This window comes from Thermobia domestica, chromosome 2 (assembly GCF_964235325.1).
Source record: "Thermobia domestica chromosome 2, izTheDome1.hap1.1, whole genome shotgun sequence".
Lineage (NCBI taxonomy): Eukaryota > Metazoa > Arthropoda > Insecta > Zygentoma > Lepismatidae > Thermobia > Thermobia domestica.
The window spans coordinates 345,864,667-345,883,169 of NC_137455.1; the positions used below are offsets into that span (position 1 = coordinate 345,864,667).

The 18,503-nt window shown below is 35.3% G+C and overlaps 1 long non-coding RNA gene across 1 annotated transcript; it reads right to left on the minus strand.

Annotated features, from left to right (window-relative positions):
• Positions 1 to 8,327: 8,327 nt before the first annotated feature.
• Positions 8,328 to 16,630, minus strand: LOC145678746 (uncharacterized). The gene is made up of 3 exons (XR_014130430.1): positions 16,543 to 16,630; positions 10,662 to 10,716; positions 8,328 to 8,633 (listed from the first exon to the last, which is right to left on the minus strand). It is a non-coding gene; the product is annotated as an uncharacterized LOC145678746 (long non-coding RNA).
• Positions 16,631 to 18,503: the final 1,873 nt, after the last annotated feature.

The following is an 18,503-nucleotide window of genomic DNA, read 5'->3' on the forward strand; positions in this document are numbered from 1 at the left end:
GGATCGAAATCTAGGTTTAACTCGCTTATCCCAAAAATACATAAGTTTGCCCTGCTAGCGTGATATTAATGGAGACAAGATTCTCCATTCCTCTCGAATTAAATGCTGATATTCAGGGTCCATAAGTATAGAAGTGTTAAAATACCAAAGAGGACTACTTCTCAAAAATTTTGACACTGGTAGGTTTATTCTCATAACAAGAGCATAATGATCGCTAAAACAGACAGGTTCAAGGGTAACATCTCGTACTTGTGCTACCAGTGAGCGACTTACGTAAAAACGGTCCAAGCGACTGGATGATTTTGAAGTATGAAATGAGTGACCTGGGTCAGTGGGTCGAAAGTGACGCCACACATCAACTAGATTATAGGTGTCTACTATTCGCTGGAGTTCAGGAGAGAAATTAAAGTTGGGAGTCTGGTCAATAGGTTGTAAAACGGAATTAAAATCTCCACCTAAAATACAAGGTTTGGCACCATTAAATAAAGCCTGCGCAAGATCAGTGTTGAAGAAATCCTGTCTCTCTCGCCTTTTGTGAGACCCAGATGGCACGTAAATATTGCATAATTTGATGCGGTCAAGCATTCCAATGGAGATTCGTTCATTTGGGTGATCATTAACGGCCTTAAACTCTAGATCATTACGGTAGATGATAGCTGTACCTAGCCCATTCTCCGTAAAACGAGAATAGCATGTATGATGTGAAAGATAACTATACTCTTGCAGGGCTACTTCTTGAGCGAACAACACATCAATGTCTGCTTTGTAGATAAAGTCTCTTAATGCTTCTTGTTTAACAGGAGAAGTAAATGCATTTAAGTTAATGGTGGCAAAACTAAAACTATACATAAAGATAAACAGAAACAAAAATAGAGTGAAGCGAAATGTTAAACACTGCATAAATGGCTGTAATATAGACCACAATAGAACAAGGAAAATAATTATAAGTTGTCCCCAACGGGGATACCAGCTTTCAACTTTTTCAAAGTGGCCCGGGTTCGGGCACCTGAAACTTGGGTAACATCGGAAGTACGGCTTCCTTTAGAATTTTTCGAAACGCCACTAACAGTTGTCTTTAGTTTGGCAAGTTTACGTTTTTCGTATACAGGGGCACTGAGATCAGATTCACTAGCAGAGTCACTGGTAAGGGGTTGTACATTCCTATCGAGAGTGATGTTTGAGTCTGCTCCCAAGTGCACGGCAGATTGATTATCATGGTCCATGGGAGCACTCGGAACAACTTTTATATCCTGAACTGACGGTTGGTCACCTACCTGAGCAAGTTGTCCTTCTTGGATAATTTCCTGGGCCTTGGGATCAGAATTAGTTGAGGGTACTGCAGTAGGCTCCGAAGGAGCAAGAACTTCCGGGTCAGTAGAACGAACTCCTTCCATAGGTGGGTCGGGGAGAATGTCTGGATCGGGGGATGTTTCAACTGCTGGAACATCTTGACTTGCAGCACCAGGGCGAGCAGAAGCAAGCAGAGGAAATTCCGTGTAGTTATCAGTATGCAAAGCATCTTTTTCGTGTGGAAGATTATGAGGTATACGGAGCGGTGGCGGTTGGAAGCTTCTAACTTGCGGATTAACTTTGAGTTGCGGAACTTTTTTGCGGGGGCACTCTTGCACAAAATGGTCCTGTGAATTGCACAACGCAAGTTTGGATTTGTCCTGAGTAACTACAAAATAGCCTTAAACCACACACTGTAATAAATGAAGGAATATTTTGTTTAACCTTCATCTTAATTAATTTACGTCCAGTACGGGTGACATACACATGGTTCGCAGAATACTGTTCGTCTATGATTGACTGTATTTCACCATAATGGGAAAAAACCCGAGTTAACTGTTGGTTACTAAGTTCCATGGGGCACAAAGATACTTTAACGACTGTAAAGCTGTTGTCAGCAAGATCAATAGGAAGTAAATGTTCCTTTTCACTATCGGTGTATTTGACTTCACCATTAGTTGAAGCGAGAATTCGTTCACACAGCACCTTGTTGACTAGATTAATATACAGTAGTTTCCTTATGTAGTCTAGTTCTATACTATGGAGTTGATCAATTGTTAACTTGAATGTGTTTCGTATCCATTCATGGATAAAAATTGAAGTAGGCTTTTGACTTACTTGACCAAAATTAATACGTAAGGTATTCTCACGCAAACAACTCATGTTGAATTTTCCGTCGAAACACGACCACAAAAATCACTTCGAAAAAAAATAATATATATATATATATATATATATGGATATGCAGATCCAAAACACTAACACAAACTTAAGTATCTCACTGAGAATTAACACAGTACACAAACTAATTTCGCAACTTGTCCTGTGTTACAACACAAACGGTCAGCGAGCGAGAGACGATGTTACTAGCACGAAGTCTCACGAACGTATGACCGATGACCCTGGACTGAAAATGGAGACACTATACGTCTTAACCTAACTGTTCGTGAAACTTTTCTGTGTTTATTTGCTTTTCTTTAATAATTACTAGACAAATGCACGCAAAATAAAAAAAAACGATACTCTAAGCAGCGATGATCATAATTTTGTTATCAGACAACATCAAAATTGTCTAGAAAAACGTACAAGACACATAAAAAACTGGAAACGAAATGTAGCCAAAAAGACAAGGTGAGTGGACTATCTATGGTTAAAAGTCGTTTGTTTTGTATTCCAGGGCAACTCTTTACTTTGAACAGAACATTGTTGAATTAGGTTCTTCTCTAAACGGTCTCTTCAGCTTCAGCAGAACCTCTTTCTTAAAATGTCTCGTGTCAATTATCATTCAAAATTATAACATGCTTCTGGTACAACATGTTAAAAAATTTTGCCACTTATTTACCATTTCTGATTCCCTTTCTGCCACTGTTTTGCTCAAACTCAACATTTGCACATTTTGTTTTGTTATTTTTCAAATTCAAATATCGGGATAATTGGCAAATTAATATTCACCCTATGTTAGTCCATAAAAGGTTACAAACTCTTCCAAAATATAGTCATTCAGTTTAGAAATGTATACGGATAGGTATAATTAACTCCGCTTGTAGCTACGAAGGGTTTGACGATTGAAAGCAGCTCAAAGCTCACATTTTACAAAGAGGTTTTTGAGGAATAGAAAACCGAGAAAATGGTGATGCACCAGAGGACGGCGACGATATGGATTTCCATTTAGTAGATGATGATGGAAAGGAGGTTACATAATTCAATTTTTTGCACATTTGGATTCATTGTTTTCAATTTAGAACAAAATTAATGTAGCATTTATGTATCCATATTCATTTGTGCCAATCTTGTGCAATGTATAGTTGATAATACATCCCCCCCCCAATATTTTAGTAGGCATAATACTGATTTCTGACTCTGACTCTGACTCCCTTTCTTTTTGATAGGTTTTGTATCTTCAGCCTCAACAAAAATGGCCGCTCGTCCAAATGCTAAAGCTATTTCCATTTACATACCCAAAACCTGTTAAATCCAAACAATTTTCTTCAATAACGCAATTCACAGACTAGTGTGATTATACAGCTTTCGACAGACCAACACTCATATTATTCTTAATTTTTTAATGTTCTCTAGTTTCTTACTAGGGTGTTACTTTACAATTATGACGTGTTTAAACAGTTTTTCTCGAGTTGTCACAAATTTTAAAATGTGAATTTAATGGGTTTTGCTATTCGCCTACTCATATATATTCGTATATATCCATGGTCCTAGTAAATACATAAAGGAGTTTTGGTAATCTTAACTCCTCGAAAATAGTTAATATAAAATTAATCTACATATTTTGCATTTCTTAATTCTTTATATACTAGGGAATTTTCTCTTACCTATATAATTTCCCTCTAGTTGAATTTCCACGATTTTTCTTATTGTCTGCCATTTTAGGCGTAGCGAGGATTAGGCCAAGCGAGGATCCTTTTTTCGCCTAAAATGGCGGACACAAATCTTATAATTTATCTGTCATAAAAGTGTCAGATAATTGGTTAGGCGAAACGAGGATTAGGCCAAACGTGGCGACACGTTATCAGACCGGCCATCCTGAGTGAGGCTTTCCTGGGATTTCCTCATTCATACCAGGCAAATGCAGGAGTGGTACCTAATATATAGGTCCTACCCAGCTTCCTTCCTTCCCTTTAACCGAATAGTGTGCTCGCTGAGGAACGTCATCCCTCATACATGACGGGCTAACGTGGCCATACATGCCGAAAGCCCAGGAATCTAAATTCTAAATCCTTAAGCATTCGGTTCGGACTTGACTGACATGATTCTGTTGCGGATAGAAAGTCTATTGAAGTTCTGTATCAAAATTTAGATCAAGAGGTTCTACACTGAGAAAAAGTTGCGTGGACGATCTCGGACCATAACAACGGTGGAAAATGTGGCGTATGTGAGAGCGTCCACCCAGCAATCTCCAAAGTGTTGTTATAGTTCGAGATCTGCCAGGCGATTTTTTTCACAGTGTAGAACCTGTTGCTCTAAATTTTAATACCCAAACTTGAATAGTTTTTTTCTATCCGGACAGAATCTTGTCGGCCAAGTCCGAGCCGGATGCACAATGCCATCTAGGAACCACCATTATAAATATAATCCTCCACAACAAACGCACGCTGCCCACCGCACCACATCATTGCGACTACTGAAAATGGCACTATACCGCTATCCATCGATACCCCCTCCAACGCCGTGTCACCACCATAATTCACATAGCGCCCTCTTTAATACGGGAATGTTTTTGCCGTACCCTATGTTTGCTTATGATATTATTTATATAAGATTTTGAAGCTAATAGTAGAGAATTTAATCCCTTATTCTGGACGAATAAACAACCCCAAGCAGTGGGAGTAATTGAAAAGTATAGCAAATATATACCGTATTGTGTGAAGATTAACTAATTTTCAGGATAAAAAAACTTGCTGGAGTATTGTTTTGTTCTTAGATTAGATATTTATGCAAATTTCCAACATAAAGTGATTTCTACAACCTTACTTTTCATGGATTTCAAATATACGTTTTTCACATGGCTACTTTGAAATCGTGTAAATCTTACAGGGTTGCCATATTACAAAAATGAAAATCCGGGACGCTACTGAATTACGAGAATCTTTGAAATGAAAAGAAGTGTTATATACTAATTTACTTTCTTCCATTAGATAGAGGTGTTCAAGTATTATGCAATCACATTTTTAGTCATTTTAGTAGACATTCTCCTCTCTAGTTAAGCAAACATAAGCAAATGGTTTACCCCCTCCTCTTGTAATCATTTTTTTTAATTCTCAGGATATGTTATGTTTCCTGGCTTTCGAAGTCTGACCTCAGTCAAGGTATATTTCCTCTCACACTTTTTTTTTTTTTAACGGTTAATTCATTGGCAATATATTCTGTCAGTGTTTATTATCTTCAAAGAATTTCTTTCGTTGAATTTTTACTTTATTTCAAGCCTTTTGTCCCTGGCCTAATGAAACGAATGCTTCGTTTAATGTCAAAAGTAATTAAATGGTGAACTTAATTAAATCCATGTTTTATGTATTCGTTTTTTTTCAACTTTTGAATTGCCATACTCAGAAGTTAAAGAGAATGATTATATACTTAATCCTGTGAAAAAAAGCAAACTAAAATATTCCTTTTCTTTCTTCTTCGCTGAAATTCGGGACATTTAAGCGTTCCAAGAAATCAATTTTCGGGACGTCGGGACGCAGATCTCGATTCCGTGATGGTCCCTTATTTTCCGGGATGAATGGCAACCCTAATCTTGCGAAAATTATCGTGAAACAAGCAGACTCACAAATACCTACCTGTGGAATCGATTGGTAGAATGTAGCTTGAGTTCGATTCAGTAAATAAATATTAGGTTACAATTTTCTGCCATTTTAGTTGTTTTCAGATAATAATGCTTTATTTGGGAACTTTACTAAAAAAAAGCATTAATATCTCTTAAATATGATAAAAAGGTTTTAGAACTGAGGGAAATAAATATATACGTTATAAATAGACAAAGCAGTGGTGGTGAAACTTTGTCAACTATGATAATTTCGAGTGCAAAAGTAAAGCTAATTTCTAAAGCCGAAGGATTACCATGTATTGACTCAGGTTTGATTTGCGTGAGCGTATAGAACTTCAGTAGCCCCGGTCAGGGACGCCGATCCTGGGGAAGCCGGGGAGGGGGCGCAAAACTCATGTTTGCCCCCGAATTGTATTTATGAATATACAATATTTGGAATAATTTGAATGCAATTTGTCTTAAAATCCTCGTATATGCCTTACGCATCTTAATGCCCTCCCCCGAATTTACAGAGAAATCAGCGCCCTTGGCCACGGTGACATAACTGGAGAGGCAGAGATGCTTTATCTAAAAGTCAAAATTAAATCCCATATTATTGGGCATATACAAGGTGAACCACCTACTTAAAATATTCTTGTAATTACTAAGGTAATAGATAAAAATCCGTGTAATTTTGTAATATGCAAATATCGAAAGAAGGATAAAGAAGGAAGTAGCACTACGTCAGGTTACTCCACATTTCAAATGTTTATTTTAAAGATAAACTTACAACACCATAGTTATTATTAAGTGTTAATGTAACAATATTCATAGTATACGAATTATAAATTGATAAAGAAATTTTCTGAACACAATGAAGAGCATTCATAAACATTTAAAGATATGCAAGTCATTACGCAATGCAATATTGTTTAAATATTGTTATATTACATCCTTTGTGGATCTCTCCTGACACAGATGGATTCTGGCAACTTCTAGTTGAAATCTTCGTCTCAGGTCAGCAATCTTTCGATTGATTTGACATACCTTTCCAATATTCTCTATCACAGCCTAGGCTTTTAATTTATTTGTATCTTTTCTTACCTATATCTTCTATTATTTTGTCCGTTTATCAATCTAGGTATTTTTCTTTCTGCGATTCCCTCCACAGCTACTAACTTAATTCCTCCATGTCTCAAAATGTGTCCAATCATCTTATCTCGTCTCTTCGAAATATTCTTCAATATACTCCATTTTTCTTCGACCTTTTCCAATACTTTCTCATTTGATACCATGGCCCTTCATCCAATTTTCATAAGTTTTCTATAGTAGCACATTTCAAAAGCTTCTATTCCCCATTTTTTTCTCTTCTCCCTGTCTCCATGTCTCACATCCTACAAATGTGCTTTAATCAGCCCTTTCCTCAGTTCTATACCAATGCTTCCTGTTAGAAGCTTCTGTTTTTCTTCAAATGCCTTCTTCGCCTGAGTTATACTGAATCTTGCATCTTGTTTGCACCTGTTATCGCTCGTTATTTTTCTTCCTACGTAACAGAATTCCTTCACTTCTTCCATCAGATGATCTCCTATTTTGACCCTAATTTTTCTTGTTGTTTGTTTTCTAGCGCATCCCATAACTTTTGTTTTCCTCCTATTAATCTTCATGTTCAATTTGCTGCTAAGTGGTTGCTGCATACCGTTTAGACCTATCTCTTACTGCACACCATTTATTTTCTCACTGTCTGTCAACATTACAATATTACGATTCTAGATTAAATACTGTAAATCTAGGCACAAATATTATACACAAAATACGAGACGAGAAGTTTCGAGTCGGGACAAGACTAGCTCTTAGATTTAATTTGGTTTCAGTTTAGTGTCACTTTCATCAGTGAGACCATATGAGACGTGGACCTACAAGTTAACGTGGAATTCAAACCACATTAGCTACCGCCGGGAATCGAACTCGGGTCTCCCACGCCAAATAGCTTTTCGAGACTCGAGACTGAGATGAGAAATGACTATTTGAGAATCGAGACAAGATTTCTCAATTTTTACAAAACGAGACAAGAAAACCTTTTTTCTCGCCTTATATCGTCTCGTGGGCACATTAATCTCAAACATGCTAAATATGACGTTCAAAAAAATAAAATATTCCTTTTTAAGAACGCTTGTAACAACCTCAAGTGCACAGAAAAGAAGCTGCCTAAGCAGGTATTCAGATCATCCGTATGATGTCTGGGATATGATATCACACACACGTTCTAGATCTTATCGCAGCAGGGGGCAGATCCAGGGGGCGATCGGGGCGCTCGCCCCCCCCCCCAGAAGAGGAAACTTTCTTATTTTATATATATAAATAAAACCTATCCCAGAGTTTGGAGGTCTTAAAAATAGTTTTAAGTAGTAGTATTACAACCCACCGCCCCACCCCCCCAGAAGTCCGTCCTGGATCCGCCCCTGTATCGTAGATAGGCGCTTACTAATAGTAGTTACAAGTGAGCAAATCTTCTATTTTCAATGTACACATTTACATTCAATTAATACATGTAAAATAATAATAACTTTCAACAAGATTTATTTTCATTTGAGAAATTACACTTTGAAGAAGGAAGTATCCAAGTACGTATTAAGAAGCAAGTAGTACAGGGAAGAACTGAAAGATGACAGTCATATGATAGTTTTCTTTTTTCCTTCCTTCAGATGTATTTAACCAACAAGCCCACCGACGATTCCTCCTCCAATACTGCCAAAACCACCATAACCGTGGGGGAATCCGTATCCAGAAGCTAATCCATAGCCATGGAGACCATAGATTCCTGGGTAATGACCATGAGTGATGCCGTAACCATAGCTACTCACACCACCTACAAAAAAAAAAAGGATAATCGATTGTTAGCTGTTTACAATAAGATTTTTTTTCAATTGTTTAAACATACGAACATCGAAATGTAACACAATGAAGAAGTATTAAAGATAGTAGGAGAGAAAGAACAAGTGGCATGAATTCAAAGGAGAAGAAATTGGTTAGAACATTCCTTGAGGAATTTGTCGTCTGAGAAACGTGATAGGTTTGATGGACGGGAAAACAACATGAAAAGGGAGAAAATGACTGCAAACGGTAAATAGCATTGAAAAGTTAAGGTGAGTCTTTTTCAACTAAATGCTCTATGACGTTACCGTTTGATTCTCGGGTTCTCAGTAAGGAGTAAAAGAGCTGGAAGGTAATCTGACGAAAACTAACAGTGGTGATATTTAAACGAGAACATCGATGGCGGTATTAACGCTTTTCCAGACATAGTACTCGTGGATCAATGATTGAACGTGTACTGCCAACACTGCCTCTCCCATGTCATCTTCTCCCATCGTTTCATCATTTGTTTCTCCCTAAATTTCTCAGAATCTAAAACTTCTCTCATACATCATCTTTTCCCATCCTTTTCTTATTGTGTTTCTCTCTGAAATTCTCAGAATCTAAAATCCCTCTCCCACTCATCCTCTTCCATCCTTCCTCATTGTGTTTCTCTCTGAATTGTCTTCAACATCTGAGGATCCAAAGGTGAAACTGCACTGAAAATTCCCTTCCTCGAAAGATCCAGATGAGGAATTTGAATGTCAAAATTCGCGATAATGGAATATGCTTATCACTTATTACGAATTAGGATGCAATTTTAGACAGTACTGATTTAAATTTTAAATTATATTTGCATACGAGTTCGTTGTCGTTATTATTTCTTAATAAAATATTCCAATGCACTTTTATCAAATCATTGAACTCACAGGAACTAGGTAATTACCTACTAAGGAATGTCTTACAGGTCATCAAGTGATTGATTGTGGGCCTACACCTACAGTAGGTATAGGATACACCCCTGCATTGATCATGTATAACATTCTAGCTTATAGGTTTATTTGCTTCTGCTGTTCCGAGCTTAAAATATACGTAAAAAGACATTAAGAACAAATAATAAAGAAACTAAGTCTACCTGTTGGATAAAAATAAGAAATTATATAAAATGCGATGAGCTGATCAGTACGGGACTGTATACCTACTTTTGGGCCACCCAGTATAATGATTTGGATGATTACAGGTTACTCTGTCGTACAAATCATATGTATTTGGAAAAATTCTCGTTATTCCTTTTCTGTTTGTAAGTTTCATTTGAAAATAATGTATTAAGGTAATTAGTTTTTTTTCTAAAAAAAAAAAAAAAAGAACTATGTGTGTATTGTATGTAAAGAGATATTAAAGTAAAAGGATTAACGAGGGGGTGAAGAAGATACAAATGGTTGTAAACCGATATTTAGAAGTGTAGATTTTTTTTAAAGGACAAGTACTAAACACTTTACTTACTAGTAATAACTTTGCGTGATGTAAAAATGAACTCTCACACACAAATTGAATAACAATTATGTAAAGGCAAACTGTTCGCTAACGATTTGCTGTAGTTTCTTTTGAATATTTGACTTAAGTTTCTGTTGTAGTTTGAAAATCGCAAAGGAATAGCAAATCCGTAGTCCCTTACTTAACCCTTTCGTGGGCCAATTTTATCTACAAGTGATAGAACGATACCTCCTCCATGTTACCCAACACGCATTCAAAACAACCAAGCAATCAAAAGAAATGGTTTCTCTAGTCCAATTTCCATATCTATGGTGAAAACGACTCATAACAAATGGGGATATCGCTTTCCAGTGGAACAAATAAGAACATACTTATGTTCCCTTGGCAGGAACTCTTCTTCCCATTGCCCACGAGGTCATCAAATATCATTTCGTTACGTTGAGGTTGAGTTACGTTAGCGATGGATGTATTATTATGGGATGTAGGAAGGCTAAATATCGCTTGAAAAAAAAAAACTTTTACATTATGTTGTGAAGTTTATGATACTTACCATATCCAATACCTTGAACAGCAAGGATAATAGCAGCAAGCACAAGGAAGAAGACCTGTAAATACAAAAAGAGATCTTAGGTAAAACACTGTATGTATTGCGTACATGATATTCTCAAATTTAAGCATAAAGTTTGTTTATTATAAGTTCGCTCCCATGAAAATTTTCTATTTTAATTATTATGAGTAAATCTTGCGGCTCTTCAGCATCAAACTAAGTAAAGATTATTCACGTCAAGATACCAAACAAATTAAGCGATTCCCTACACTTTACCAAATCAAATCCAATAAGGAAATAGGAAATCAGTCTCACAGTTGCTTAATACCCAATCCGTTAGAAAAGTACTTGGTCAACTTTTAATGATACGTCTCATCAGAGATGGACTCCAGACGAGTGAGCATCTGGAACAAACGGACAGACGGGCAGATATCCAAAAATCAATTTTTAACATGTAGAGACCATGAAATGTATAAATTCGATTGAATCTAGAATTTGATTTTTCCACAGTCGCCATATTTTCTCCTCTCCTATCGTCACTCAGATATAACATGGAAAAATAGAGAAAAATCGAAGGTAAAATAAGATCATTCTCAAACAGTTATACAGTACTACAATTATTATAGCTATAATTATTAGGCTAATGAAATAGTAACTGTGTGCATCCAGTTAGGTAAATGAGAGTAACAAAGTTGATGATTGATCAGTATCAATGACGTAGGCAGGGCGCTGACTCTCAGCCTTGCCCCCTTTAGTACAGTGATACCGAAATGGATGCTGCCTTCATGTAGTGTGTTACATTTGTGATTCTTTTATATAGAGCTCACGAAAACAAGCTTTGCACAAACGTATTTAAAGAAAAAATTACTTGCCATAAGCGCTGTTGTTAACCCTTCATAAATAGTCAGTTGATTAGTTATATGCTATATTCTTAACATTTTTTTCGTTACCATAGGCATCAAAATTTACCAACTCCGAGTGCGAATAAAGATCAATAAAAAGGAAATATATGTTTACATTTTATTATGCACTATTATTATTTAACTCTAATTTAGTTGCATGCGCAAACTCGGTGAGATTGGTCCCTGGTTCTTTTGACGCTAAGAGCACTAATATTTTCTGGTATTGATGTATAATTAGGCAATTGCGCAGCTATCTGAATTCAAAGGTAATCAACTCCGATTCAGAAAGCCAGAAATAATTGCATTTGGAAACCAATACGCTGGTCACTTAGTCTATCACCCAGTTGAACGTGAACCATCTCTCTAGCCATAGACTTTTCATGGCTGTAGCTCGAGAAAGATCAATTTAGTACTTCTTAGCAAATTTAAACAATATCTCAATACTGTGTAACTAAAGAAATTAAAAAAATAAATGATTTCTTTCTAATCTGTCTCTCCTGTAATTCACCTTAACTCTTTCTACTGAAATAAAATACTAAATTTCGTGTCGCAAGGCCCCATAATGTACTCTGGCCGACCATACTCTGTAGGTATGTCTGGATTTATCATATGGCCCACATTTCTGCCGGTGACACCGTAAATGCTTGGTGTGTATATAAACGTTTGTCTATGTAAGCGTTCTTCACATTTATGGCAGTTACTAGTGCCTTCCATGAACTGTTTCTAGCTATATCACTGATCAGTATTGCACCAATAATTGCGTTTGGAAATTTCGTAATTATTTTTGTGTGTTGACGTAGTTTAGATGTTTTTCCTTTCACAACAGTACTATTACACGTAATAGTACACAACAGTACTATTACACGTGATTCACTTATCAACATAAAGGCCATGCTACCATAGCTGGAAACACAAAGTTTTAACAGAAAACTCCTTTTGCCGTAAGAACAGTATCTCACATTAGGAGGATAAAACTTTGTATATGAGCTTTACAGTAGAAATAACTTAACTTCGGTTTCAGTATTTTTTTTTTTTTTTTTCGAAAATTTCGTTCTTAAATGGGGAAAAAGAGGCAATTTCTAGCGCATGAATTTCGACTCTTTATTCTAAGACTGCGAAATGTGAGAATTCACTTAAGTGTGGGATTCGGTATTTAAGCTCTAAAGTAAAAATAAGAAAATACATGTTTCGTCAATTCCGTTTTTAAACGTGAAAGGGAACATTTTCTATAATATTCAAACTTCTGATTCTTTTTACGAAAAAAATATATTATGACAGTATTCTTTTAAGTTGGATGTATGAAGTCTGGTTCACAAACTCGTAGTTAAAATTAACCAAAAACGTGTTTCAGCCTTTACAAATTTCGACTACTAAAGGAGACAATTTCCAATATTAAAATTTTCGATTCTTTATTCAGAAAGTTCTTAGTGTGAGTATTCGCTTAAGTTGGAGGCGTGAAATTCAAAATATACTCACGTAAACAAATAGCCTAATCAAAAATGAGTTTACATATGATGCAGTGTTTTCGACAATTCAGCTTCTAAAATATTGAAATTCCCAATTTTATATTCATTAAGCATTCTGTGTGAAAAGCAGATATTTTATTTATTTTGTTATTATAATTACTCATTTGCTTTAGTAAACATGTTTAAATAAACATCTAAGAGCAGAACTCCATGGGGACCTAGCAACTAAGCTCGTTTGGGGAACTAAGGTCGGTTTGCTCCTCATGTAAAAATCTTTGAAATCAAATCTTTGAGGTTAACGTCCAACGTTTATGCCCCTTTAGGCTAAGGGAGACAATAATTAAGACAATGAATGTTGATGGAAGAAATGGTGGAACGAGAAAATGCGAGAATACAGGAGTACTCCGAGAAAACCCACGAACACGATGTTATTCACCACAAACTTACTTAGCTGGGGATCGAATTAACGACCCCACACACCAGAGGTAAGCGCTCCACCACTTAGCCACCGTGACCACTTTGCTTCTCATGGGTACACCCCTGTATGTATACATATATTTCTATATAGGTATAAAGAGAAAGTCATCTTTGTGATGATAAGAATCTGCACTGTTATTTTTATGCCTATTGATTTATCATTCTTATTTCGAAATCAACTATAATTTTTATAGTTTAATTTTATTAATTTATTGTTAAAGTGTGGTCTGTAGCCAAAATTAAGACAGGGGCGGACTAACATTATTTTTAAAGGCTCTAACTAAAGTTCACCTTACATTCTTGACTACTTAGTTTTTGAACATATTTATATAATTCTAGGAATTGAAAGTTTCATAGGGGCTGAGCCCGCCGTAACCACCACCTACCCACGGGCCTGCCTAAAATCGACCGAAATGTCCTTCGCTCTGTAATATTGTCCGGACATATCGATTTAATATATCTGAAATAAGATTGTATTTATAAATACAAATAATATAAATTATAACATTTAGTTTGCACTAAGTATGGGGCAGTAGTTGTCAAAGTGGGTTCGCGGACTCCTCGGGGTTATCGACGCCAAAAAATTGAATTGTATTGTAATAAAATGGAACTTACAGCTTTTATGAAAGAAGCATTTTTCAGTTACTAAAAAGAAAGCAATTAGAAATTATACCTACGTTTGCAAATTTAAATATTTTCCTACTTTACTGTCCTATGTGCATGAAGAGTTGTCTAAACAGGCATTCTCATATTTGATGCTTTTTCCTTCCACTGGTTACATTGAAAAAGAAATTACATTGTTTTTAAGTTTTGAAAGTTACTGTATTTTCAATTGAAATACTGTTTCGTTCACTAGGTAACAGTTATGTATCTTTAGAATAAATTACTTAATGCATTTTTTTTCTTGATCGTTTTCTTATCAGTGGTAATTCTAATCAGTATATTTTTAATACCATGTGCAATTTCAGATAGCATTACAAGGGAATCCGCAGATTAATTTCGGAATGAACAGGTTATCCGCGTTATCAGAAAGTTTGAGAGCCAATGGTATGGGGTACGCCCAAATTCCAAATTCCATATATATACGCCCAAATTCCAAGGAAAAATTAGATGATTTAAACAACAAATATGCCAGTTAATTTTCAAGAAACAAACAATATTTCTATTTATAAATTAATGGACAAAAAAGACCTAGGTGGCACAAGTTACATCAGCATTAAATCTTGTATACTACTGTGGGGTCCTTTTGGGAATCCAGAGATATTTATTTTAGTAACCTTATATTTCTTAAATGAACGTATCTAAAAGTCTGCTCTTGTGCTTGAACACAAAATATCGTTTGCTGATTTTTTTACTGTTATGTAAAACTGATTGTTTACCATTACGGTCGTAAAAGGACCCGTGTAAGTAACCATTTTTTTTTTGTTTCTTCTTACTAAACAAGCTAAATTAGTAGTTTACACAGTTCTCAATAGTTGGCAAAAATTATAAGTTTCCCGAAAACTACTTTATTATTGACATAATGAAGTAAGTTGGGCGTATAGCAAGAAAGAAGTTTTCTTACCTTACGCTACATTGTAACCTTGTCTCTGTCTTCCTCGGGTTACAGTTTGAAACAATAGATATCTTGAAATATGCTTATACTTTTGAATAAATTGTGAATAGCAAAGTAGCTAGTTTCAAAGGGCTGATGCCCATTATTTCAAACAACCATCTTAGGAAGATGACATGACTTGACTATTCTAGGTTGTAGTTGTGTCTTTTACCTGATGACAAGGTCGACAAGCATTTCTTTCTATTTTGAATGACGACAGTAATGTCAAAGGTGACAGTCGTAGTGCAATGCAATAAAGTATTGTCTTGAAATGTATCTATATAAAATTTCTGTACGAAACACCAATAATTACATATTATTAACTGAGGTGTATAACGGTCCCCATGGTATCTCCTATACTATATTTTTCATGGTAAGACACAAGGGTTAAGTAAAATTGCGTTATCCTGAAATTTTGATTTGAATTACTACTATCATCATGTTCGAATGGACATGAGTAATAAAAAAAATTAAAAGAAGTTCTATACTCACGTGAATTTTGAGATGTTTCATCTGTGAACATATCTTTGAAACTAATCCAAGAACAAAAAATAAGAAGCGATCCAAGTACAAAATTAAAAAGAAAACAAGTCCTATAACCTTGTTGTAGAAAAACTAATACGCAAATGGAACTTCCAATAAAAATCAAAAATATGTTACATAAACACTTCCAAGGTGTCTATTTTAAAGAAAAAGAAAAACATATTTTCCTTTATATCGAAAAACAAGTGCTTTTCCTTAAAAAAAACAAAATAGTCTTCTTAATAGTATACAAAGTGGCATTTTGAACGATCAATCATCATTCGATCCTCGACCGTCAATCGACTGTTAGTGCATGCTCGTGCCGCTACGTTTGGTGTCAACTGACTTCACAGAACTTGCAGAATGTCCCATGCAGAGCAGACAACCAAAAAGGGACTCTTGTTTGTGAGTATGTTTTGTGCTTATGATCATTACATGACCTATTACTGTGTAAAAGGGACCGCATAACCACATGAATACGCACGAGAGATATCAAGGACTGACTTCTTGGTAATCAACTCCGACTACTATGCTATTCGAATCACTGTTGTCACTGGTATCATTTTAATTGTATTGTATTTTGCGTGGTGTTTAAATTCTTTCAATATAAATGTATTTCTACATGGATGCTGTCTTGCTTCTTAAAAGGTAATGCCTCTTCTATAATATTTTTACTTCTCAAGTAACAAATAAGCAGCTCTCAGCATATTCTATGTTATACAGGTGGAACGAGTTTTTAAAACATTCTACAACTCTAAACAAGAGTGCTAGAGCGATTTTATTTAATTTCTAGGCTTAAAGCTAAGTTGTGCGATAACTGTAAAAGTGATATAAATTGAAAACAAGCATAGTGTTTTCCTCGAACATGAGCACACTTTCATTCTTCTTGAAACAATTTTCTAAAACTATGTTACTTTACTTACGTGAGATTGGAAAGCCATGATTTTCTTTTTACACTGAATGTAATTATCTCAATGCGGCCATCTCTTATATACTGCATGAAACAATACAGAACGGAAGCGAAAGTTTTTCTTAAAGAAATGCAGGAAAGAATATTATTAAAAAAATCAAACGAAATCCAGTAATTAGCTTGATGTATCTGATATCGAATTTCACATACTGTAAGTATTAGGCATTTCAGTGTTAATTTTCACAACTGTAGTATACAACAATACTCGGAAAACATGTCAAGGCTAAATGAAAACACTCGTTTGTGGCTCGCAATTAGGCGTTCAATATCATAGGTTAGAACTTAATTTATTGTTTTTGAAAGTTATTGTGGTCTATCTCACTAGTTCTCTAACGGTAATACGGACCTCCTGTTGGTCCTCCCAAAACTGCTTGAGGTGGCTCAGTGGTAGAGCGCTTACCTCTGCTGTATGAAGTCCCTAGTTTGATCCCCATTCAAATAAATTTGTGGTGGACATCATCGTACCCGTGGGTTTTCTCAGGGAATTCCTATTTCCTCCCGCTTTCTCGTTCCACCAATTTTTCCATCATCATTCACTTGCTTTAATTATCATCTCTCTTAACCTAAAAGGCATAATCGTTGGACGTTAAATACTTCATTTCATTTTTCCAAAACTGCTTGAAGATCTTTTATAATTTAGAATAATATGTACTAATAACATGCGTAATATAAAAACTGATTGAACAAAAAAAACTGGTTCTCATATAGTGAATAAATCAAATGCTAAAAAAGTAAAAGTAAAAATTATTAAGTTTATGCTAAACCTCAAAATTGCAAGGTAAATCAAACTTAATTATTGAGGAGGAATAAAGATATTAAGATATCATAGGACAGTGGTCCATACAAAGTTACTTCAGGAGATTTTCAAGTAATCAAGCTTATATCGCTGATATAAATAATTGAAGCAAGCGTTAGCGAAGCTTCTACTATTCGACTCGATTGGCATTTATATGTCTGTTCGTAAGCCTGTACCACGATATATCTCGTAAACGTTATCTGATTTTGATTAAACTTAGTAGGTCCATGTGGTTTCCTTCCACTTGCAAAAATAACCCTATTGTTTGGGGTGCAATTCATAAAGCTTAACGGGTACGAGGGGGTAAATCAACTAATGCTATAAGTTTATACATGTACAGGTAAGATATTCGGGATTCTCACTTTTTTTTCCACTTTCGTCATTCCACTATTTCAGTCATTCTCATTTTTGCTGTTTCCATTAGCCTATATAGCATTTCTGTAGATGTAAAACCGAAAAAAAAAATCATTTCATTTTTGAATATAAACCACTGAAAAAATTTCGATTATGGCAAAACTGGTTGTGAGTATATTTTGTTGATGGCATAGTTTTTCAACCTGGGTGTCTCGACCCCTAGAGGGTTGCGAGAGGGTTTCATAAGGGTCGCGAAGAGCAGAAGAGATAAATATAATTAGAATCTAATACCGAAGATATTTTTAAATATTATTTTGAATTTTGTTCAGATAGGCATATTTTTTATTTTATACATACTGTTAAGAACAACCAAAAATAGGTCTAAACATTTTCAACAGGTGCAGAGTCCTTTAGAAATCAATGTAAATGAAAGAGGCACGATATGAAACTAATGAGAACTGCATTTTAAAATACCAGAAAATTACAAATGCAACAAAACCTGCCTATAGAAATAGAATTAAAATTGAAATTTAATGAGATACCTAAGCATGGTGTGATTTCACTAGTGCTGCAATGTCTGGTTCAATATTTGTAACGCACATGATCAAGTCATTTTCAACTGATAAGTGATTTCTTGTCTTTGTTTGAATGTTTACTATGGAAGAAAAAACAAACCGGCCAATGCTATTATTCATTTTGAAACAGTATGACGGATCGGATTCGATACATGTAATATGAATGAAGTGACCAAATTTGGTTTTAAT